The sequence below is a fragment of the Ostrea edulis genome, chromosome 4 (genome assembly GCF_947568905.1).
Source record: "Ostrea edulis chromosome 4, xbOstEdul1.1, whole genome shotgun sequence".
NCBI classification, from domain to species: Eukaryota; Metazoa; Mollusca; class Bivalvia; order Ostreida; family Ostreidae; genus Ostrea; species Ostrea edulis.
This window is the reverse complement of record NC_079167.1, coordinates 24016906-24023746: the sequence shown is the minus strand read 5'-3', so window position 1 is coordinate 24023746 and position 6841 is coordinate 24016906. Positions and strand designations below refer to the sequence as shown.

At 34.9% G+C, this 6841-nt stretch overlaps 1 protein-coding gene across 1 annotated transcript in view; it reads left to right on the top strand.

Annotated features, from left to right (window-relative positions):
- The window catches only part of LOC125668674 (uncharacterized), an 88929-nt gene that overhangs the window by 39962 nt on the left and 42126 nt on the right, over positions 1-6841 (top strand). The gene's annotated exons all lie outside the window — the stretch shown is intronic.

Genomic DNA, 6841 nt, shown 5'->3' with positions numbered 1-6841 from the left:
GCTGATGGGTCTTGAGTCTTCAGAGTGTGTCGATCAAAAAGTAGGTTACTGTAACCTACTTTTGGAATTTGACGTTTATATCCGAATATTTCAGATACTATTTGATTTCAATTATCAAACTTTGTCAGTTGATGCATCTTGAGTCTTTGGAGTGTGTCGACCAAAAAGTAGGTCACTGTGGCCTTCTTTTGGAATTTGACGGCTACATTTGAATACTATTTGACTTGTCAGTTGATGCATCTTGAGTCTTCAGTGTGTCGACCAAAAGTAGGTCACCGTGACCTACTTTTGGACAGTTACATTTAAATTTTCAGATACTATTTGACTTAACATCATCAAACTTTGTTAATTGATGAATCTTGGTTAGTGAGAATTTTTGCCTGTTCTACAATGTATCAGAAGAGCGATTCTAGGCCCATGGGCCTCTTGTTTGATATTAAATTTATGAGACAGCAACTCGAGGATACAACGATATAAGACCTCAACCGTGTGCAGATTTTTGTGCGCCGTAAATCGAAGGTTTTTATAAGGGGTGGATCTGTAGCTCTCTGTTCCATCAAAATATTTTTTAGAGAGTTACAGTTCTGCAGCTATTGTAAACATTGCACATATGGATATAACAGTTTACTGGATACATATAATTCATCTATTTTAATGGCTAGGAATTCTGATAGAACTGCCATTATGTCAGTGTGAAGTGTTGGAGTTCATACTACAATGTATCGTGTATTTTCAAAAATAAGATTTACTTCTTAAATATACTCTGACATAGGCATTATCCTATCATGTTGATAACTCAACAAGTAGTTCAAATGATATTTATACCCCCCGCAACAAGTTGTGGGGGGGGGTATACTGGAATCGGGTTGTCCGTCTGTCTGTCCGTCCGTCCGTCCGTCTGTAGACGCAATGGTTTCCGGGCTCTAAAACATTATCCTTTCCACCTACCGTCACCATATCATATATATGGACTACCCATGGGATGAAGATGTTCCCTATCGATTTTGGGGTCAAAAGGTCAAAGGTCAAGCGCACTGGACATCGAAGTAGCAATATGGTTTCCGGGCTCTAAAGCGTTATCCTTTCCACCTACAGTCACCATATCATACATATGGACTACCCATGGGATGAAGATGTTCCCTATTGATTTTGAGGTCAAAGGTCAAGCGCACTGGACATTGAAGTAGCAATATGGTTTCCGGGCTCTAAAGCGTTATCCTTTCCACCTACAGTCACCATATCATACATATGGACTACCCATGGGATGAAGATGTTCCCTATTGATTTTGGGGTCAAAAGGTGAAAGGTCACGCGCACTGGACATCGAAGTAGCAATATGGTTTCCATTTAAATTCTTTAATGGCTTTTTTCATCGCATGGAGATGCTGTGTTCCTAGATACCTTTTGGATCATAATACTGAAGTTTTACCTATTACCAACACCCTTTGGGTGATTGGGGTAAGCGGGGGGTATTCTTAGTGAGCATTGCTCACAGTACCTCTTGTTTATTTAATTTTTATTTTAGAAAAATTATGTTGTTAGCCAGTGGTACTGTAGAAATTTCAAGAAAACCACACATACTTCATAATAAAAGGAGATAATGCTATTAGACTGGTATTGTAGAAATTTTCAGCAAAAACTTTTTTCTTTGTCATAGAAATAATGTGATTGCTGTACAGAGACATTAGAATCTCAAATTTGCTAATGACCAATTGGTATATTGTGTAGAAGTTGCTCTCAGCTGGATGCTGACGTAAAGGCATTTGGCTTGGGGCAAGGTAATTTGGAATCAGTAGCCTGATCCACAGGTACCGAGTACAGTAACTTTGTAATGCAGTGATTGTAGAAATGTACATGTATATGAATATGGCATTTTGAATTTATTGCATTTGGTATGAGCCCCATGAGGAATATTAGATCCTATTAGAAAGGCTTTCATTTGCATGACATATTAATTGATAAGCTATAATTTCTGTGATCTTTACAGCAACCAAAATGGCAATAGATATGGACAACAAGATTCAGACTCAAGATTTGTGGATGAAATGAGGTTTACACATAAAAAGTATGTATATAAGATGTGTATGTATTTGCAGAAAAAGGGTTATTCTCAAGGATAATTTGATCATTTGTTTCATGTATGGCACACATGGTTATGGATATTCTTCAAACTTCACATCATGAGAGAATTTTTATAAGTTTTTACCACTTATCAGTTACTATGTAACTTGGTTGCCATGGGAATGTGCTAAAACAAAAACATAGGAAATTCAGTGATTTGAGCTACCTGTATTTTTAATATCCAGAATGACTTTGCAGCAACATGGAATATCTATGACTAATGAATATTGATATTTCTCAAGCTTTCTGATTGGTTTTTGGGAAATGATATTCAGAAAGTTTGGAAAATGCCTGATTACTGGTGTTTCCTGGTTTTAAAAAAAGCTGGAGAGAAAAATTAAGATTAAGTAAAAAATTTGTGTTTTCTTCGTTTTCCACTACACACAAGGGCTGTTCGATATGTAATGTGTATTGTACGATATCTCAAAAACACTCGACTCAAATAGTGAAATGAACATTACATCCTTTCAAAGTATTCTCCGCGGTTGGAAATACATAATTTCAATCTCTGAATCCATTTCTGTATGTACTATGGTCATCAACTTGTACACAGTGATACAGCAGTAACCCCTCATGATTAGTCTTTAATTTGATGACATTATTAAAACCAAATGTGTGATAATAAGTATATCCATGGTAATAATTTTATAAACAGAATTTTGAAATCTAGTTCCTGCATGCTGGGCATTTTGAAATAATTTCACTGGTCGATCTAACATTTCCTGCCAGACTAAAGAAATTTGGTTGACAAAACTTTCCAACTGTCATTTTTTTTTTTTTTAAAAACCTCTGTGAAATGCTGAAATTCAAATTGGCATAAAAACCAGTTAAATAATTAATTTAGCATTTTAGGAAGTGATTCACGCATGGAAATATGAATATGATGTCATTGAAGTTGATCAATATTATTCTATACTGATAATGATAATACTAATTAGGCCAAAATAATATATGTGTGTGCTTCCTATTTCACTCTAAAAAATTTAGGTAGGGTTTATTTTATTGAAATATTTTTATGCTCCTCGAAGAAGTTTTGGGGGAGCACATGGTCACTGTCGTGTCAATATCAATCAGTCTGCATTCAAAGGACTTTTTATTATACGCCCGTCGAAGACGGGACGTATTATGGTATGGCGTCGTCCGTCTGTCCAGACTTTGTGGGCAGGATGCAGACTGAACCATAAGCCCTAGGGCTTTACAACTTGGTACATTTGATCACCATGATGAGAGGAAGATGCCTATTGTTTTTCAAGGTGAGAGGTCAATGGTCAAGGTCGTAGTATCACTTATTAGGAAAACTTTGTGGGCAGGATACAAACCAAACCGTAAGCTCCAGAATATTATAACTTGGTATATTTGATCACCATGATGAGAGGAAGATGCCTACTGTTTTTCAAGGTCAAGGTCGTAGTATCACTTATTAGGAAAACTTTGTGGGCAGGATACAAACCGAACCGTAAGCTCCAGGATATTATAACTTGGTATATTTGATCACCATGATAATGAATTAGCTCACAGAGGCCAGTGCTAACTTCACTAAAATATGAATCCCACTAAAATATATTTTCCTTGAGCAAAATCTACGGGCGTATTATGCCACGTTGGCGTTGCTCTTGTTGGCAGGGACTGACACTAATTTTAATACCAACCTGTCCCTTCGGACAAGTTAACATGAAATTTAGGTTGTCCGAATGGAAAATGTACTTGTCCGAAACTGACCAACAAAAAACTGTAATGTATATGCATTGCATTCTCATGAGTGTTTTTTTATTAATAGTGTTACCCTGGTTTTCTTGTGATCTCCATGTGAAATCATTAATTAATAATAATGTATTGAATGGTTTCAAAACTCCTGTCACTCAGACAGCAATCTATGTATATACATTTTTACGTAATATGTTTTATTTAAGACTATAATGGATCAAATAATCAGAGAATATTCCCCTTAAATTCTTTTTAATAAATTATTATTTGATAACCTATTGATAATTTTTCATTTTGGACATGTTTTTCGTAAAAATTATTCAATTTTAACTTCGGAAAAAGTGTTCTATATCTGTTTGTTCACTTCCAAGAATCACTCGACAATAGAGACATCTGATTGGCGCGATTAAAATACACCGTGAAGCTGATTGGTCGATATTAATGAACAATCTAAATTTAGATCAGGGAAAACCAGAAAAACGCCATATTGATTATCAGATTATTTCTATCGACGAGATGTACTTCAAAAACTTTAAGGACTCTTTTCACGTAGAATTTATTAAAATTTCACGGATACCCTTTATTTATTTTTGGTTGTCCCATCGGACAGGTAAACTACAGAACTTAGTTGTCCGACCACCGTTTTAAGTTGTCCCGGACAATCGGACAGCCGTTAGTGTCAGTCCCTGGTTGGTGGTATGACTTGGTAAGAAAAACATTTCACAATCAAAATTGAATATACCAATTTTGGATGCATATTATAAAACCCTGAAAAAGTAACTAAAAGAGTATCAATGCAATACCAATATTAAAACTACCAATCAACTGAAAAACCTTTTTATGTTAGGGTGTGGAACAATCTGTCATTCAATCTTTCATGATATCACTGTAAAAATGAGATTTATGACTTTGAGATTTTCATACATTCATATTTTGAAAAATTATCACTACATGGCAGAATTCTTATTTTATTATGTTCCCCAAACGAAGTTTGGGAACATATTGGTTTTACTCTGTTTCTTATTATTATTAAGGTCTTCCGTCTCCTGCGGAAGACCTTACTATTATTGTTCGCGTTCTTCTTCTTCATTATTATTATTATTATTATTATTATTATTATTTTCCTTGGTAGTACACGCGTTTTTCTCAGCCATTTCTCGATCGATTTTCACGAAATTTTCAGGAAAGATGTCTTGTGATGACGAGACTTTGCTTGCAAAATTTCGTGCATGACGTCACTTCCGGTCAGGAGTTATCTCTCTTTTAGTGACTTTTTGAAGGGCCTTGTTGTCCACGCATCTCCTCCGTTAGTTTTGAAGCTAGAGTCTTGAAATTTCTACACAAAATAGAGTAAACATTTTAGAAGATTTGTGGGGAATTCGATTTTACCGGAGGCGATTTGCCTGAACACTCGCCTGGACCTGAAAAAATGGATGCCAAAATTTTTCGCCGATTTCGGCGATTTTTGACCTTTGATCTCCAATATCTTTTTTCTTGCAAATATTTTGTTAAGACATGTAGAACAAAAGTTGTGCACATTTACGAGATCTTTTCGAAAATATCAAAATTTAGGGGCTAGCCCCTTAAATTAGGGATCTAGAAGGGCTCAAATTCTACATCAAAAATCGTTAATATTTTGGTATAAGTCAAAGAACAAAAAATGTTCATCTCAACAATCCAAATCTATTCATATAAAAATTTAGGTCATATGTTACGTAATAAGGAATTTTAAGGGCCAAAACCATAAAATTTTTACCCCTTGTATCTCGAAAACGACAAATATTTTGAAAAGCAATAAAGAACAAAAGTTGTTCAGAATGATGATCTGAACAATATGCATATTTCGTTTTTACCCTATGTGGCCCCGTTAGGGAGCTACAGTTTGGCCCCTAAAAATTACTTCTAGAAATAACTCGAGAACGGTAAAGAATTTCTAAATACTTGTTGAACAAAAAATGTTTGAAATGTCATGACCTTTCTTACGATATCAAGCAAAAGGGGCTGACCCTTTAAATTAGGGGCCCAGAAGGGTCCAAAGGTTTATGAGAATATCTCGGAAACTATTAATATTTTGTAATAAGTCATTGAAGCGGAAATGTTCATCTAAACGAGCTTGTTCTTATCAAATCAAAAAGTAGGTCATATGTTACGTAATAAGGGATTTTAAGGGCCAAAATCATAAATAATTGACGCCTCATATCTTGAAAACGACAAATATTTTGAAAAGCATTATTGAACAAAAGTTGTTCAGAATGATAATCTAAACAATATGTACATTTCGTTTTTTCCCTATGTGGCCCCGTTAGGGAGCTACAGTTTGGCCCCTAAATATTTCTTGTAGAGATAACTCGAGAACGGTAAAGAATTTCTAAATACTTGTTGAACAAAAAATGTTTGAAATGTCATGACCTTTCTTACGATATCAAGCAAAAGGGGCTGACCCTTTAAATTAGGGGTTCAGAAGGGTCCAAATGTTTTTGAGAATATCTCAGAAACTATTAATATTTTATAATAAGTTGTAGAAGCGGAAATGTTCATCTCAACGAGCTTGATCTTATCAAATCAAAAAGTAGGTCATATGTTACGTAATTAGAGATTTTAAGGGCCAAAATCGTAAATATTTGACGCCTCATATCTTTAAAACAACATATTTTTTGAAAAGCATTATTGAACAAAAGTTGTTCAATGTGTCATAACCTATCGATCAATATCAAAAAATGGGTCTGTGGGCCTCATGGCTCGCCTGTAGAGTCGATTTTTGTCGATATCAGTCGATTTCAAAAACTTGTAACTGGTAAATATTTTGTAAGGACATATTGAACAAAAGTTGTTCAGTTTATCGAGATCTATCGATTGATATCAAGAAATAGGCCTATGGTCCTAATGCCTCGCCTGTAGAGTTGATTTTTTGTCGATATCGGTTGATCTCAATAACTTTTTACAGGTAAATATTTTGTAAAAACATATAGAACTAAAGTTGTTGAGTCTATAGAGGGCTAACAAATGACATCAAGAA